The sequence below is a fragment of the Maylandia zebra genome, linkage group LG2 (genome assembly GCF_041146795.1).
Source record: "Maylandia zebra isolate NMK-2024a linkage group LG2, Mzebra_GT3a, whole genome shotgun sequence".
Taxonomy (NCBI): domain Eukaryota; kingdom Metazoa; phylum Chordata; class Actinopteri; order Cichliformes; family Cichlidae; genus Maylandia; species Maylandia zebra.
The window spans coordinates 4012989-4014551 of NC_135168.1; the positions used below are offsets into that span (position 1 = coordinate 4012989).

Sequence of the window (1563 nt, forward strand, 5' to 3'; positions counted from 1 at the left end):
ATATATATAGTTTTTTTTTTAATTTGCTGATTTATTTATTTTCAAAATCACTTTTTAACTTTTGTTTTCAGGGCTGGTAAGGTTTAGGAGATTAAAAAGATTTTGTTTTGGGTTAAAACATGGCCCTTCTTCCCAGAACTCCTCTTTGTTGACATATGATAAAAGATAAAAGTGAAGGATCAATCGCAATAATCACATAACGCTGTGTCAGGATACGTTAGATTACAGTCACAACTTAGCAGCTTTAATGCAACACACCATGCAGCTTTATTGTTTATTAGGTTATGGAACTATTTTTATTGAGCACCGAAGTGCAGAGCAAATATTTATTCAAAGTTTACAATGTCTCTGTCAAAGTGCACAGGTAAGCCTTGTTCACATCTAATAGCAATTTTTCTGGTGTAAGCGTTCCCACGGTACTCACAGTGGCCTGGCCTTCCCCCTTTTAGTTTACAGACAACAATGTCAAAAGGTTTTGTGCTTTTGGTCATCTCACCATATGGCTCTCCTGCACGGTCACAAATGGGTTTCACTAGACCCGTGGTAGCTCTGATAAAGGTGTTGGTCTCCTTACACTCATTGTCGGCAGTTTTAATGCGTCTACTAGCTATCACGCTGGTACACCTGTCAACACTCATCCGCTGAAAAATATGCTGATTTATAAACTTCTGGTAACGCTCAGTGATGTTAGCATTTACACAGAGTACAGTGGCAGAAAGCAGCAGCACAAACTGGGTCCTCATGGCTCCCTGTTGAAGAAAATGTGAAAAAAAATATTTTAGACAATTTGTCGCATCTGAGATGAGGACTGAGTAAAGGCAAACATTTACTCAATTTAGTTGTAAATTGACTGGATATTGTTCATATTGTTGTTGTTGTTATTTTATTAAAATGCACAGTGATCATATTAAACCATATCAACAAATAAACCTCTTGGAGATTTTAGCAATCATAGACTCTCTAGATATATACTCCCGAGGGAAAAGTACAATTTTAAATAAAGTCATATTTAACTTGTGTGTAATGGCAGAGCATTCTGAAAAAATGAAGAAACAAACCTTCCGAGTTTAAATCAGAAACTTTGTCAGGTCTCTCAGTTCTCCCGTTGTTAAGCTTGTGAAGCTTAAATGGAAAACAATAAAAAATATATGTAAAAATGTTACAATATCAATACCACATTACAGAGAATAACTTACCCGTATCAAGACCACAGTGACAGTGATCGGTGTCAAGTCTGCTCAATCATTTATAGAACTCATTTTGAACTTTGATTTCTTGGCTCAGCAATACATGGGGAGGGAGTTCTAGATAAAATAATTCATTTGGGTAAAGGGACAAGAAGATAACAGTGTACTTTTTTCACTTTTTGGGGTGCTCTACAATTACACCAAGCCCCCTCAGGACTGGTACTTAAAATATAAGTTTCTCCTGATTTTAGTCACCAGATAAAAAGGCAGTAATGATCAACTTTTGTTATATATCAGACTATTGTTTTCAAAGAATAAAATCAAATGAAAATTAAAGTGCGAAGGTAAGAAGAATGAAGGGTGTGTAGTCAAGTAC

The 1563-nt window shown here is 35.8% G+C and overlaps 1 long non-coding RNA gene across 1 annotated transcript; it reads right to left on the reverse strand.

Annotated features, from left to right (window-relative positions):
* Positions 1-239: 239 nt before the first annotated feature.
* On the reverse strand, positions 240-1265 carry LOC143413468 (uncharacterized). The gene is made up of 3 exons (XR_013094076.1): positions 1197-1265; positions 1059-1122; positions 240-749 (listed from the first exon to the last, which is right to left on the reverse strand). It is a non-coding gene; the product is annotated as an uncharacterized LOC143413468 (long non-coding RNA).
* Positions 1266-1563: the final 298 nt, after the last annotated feature.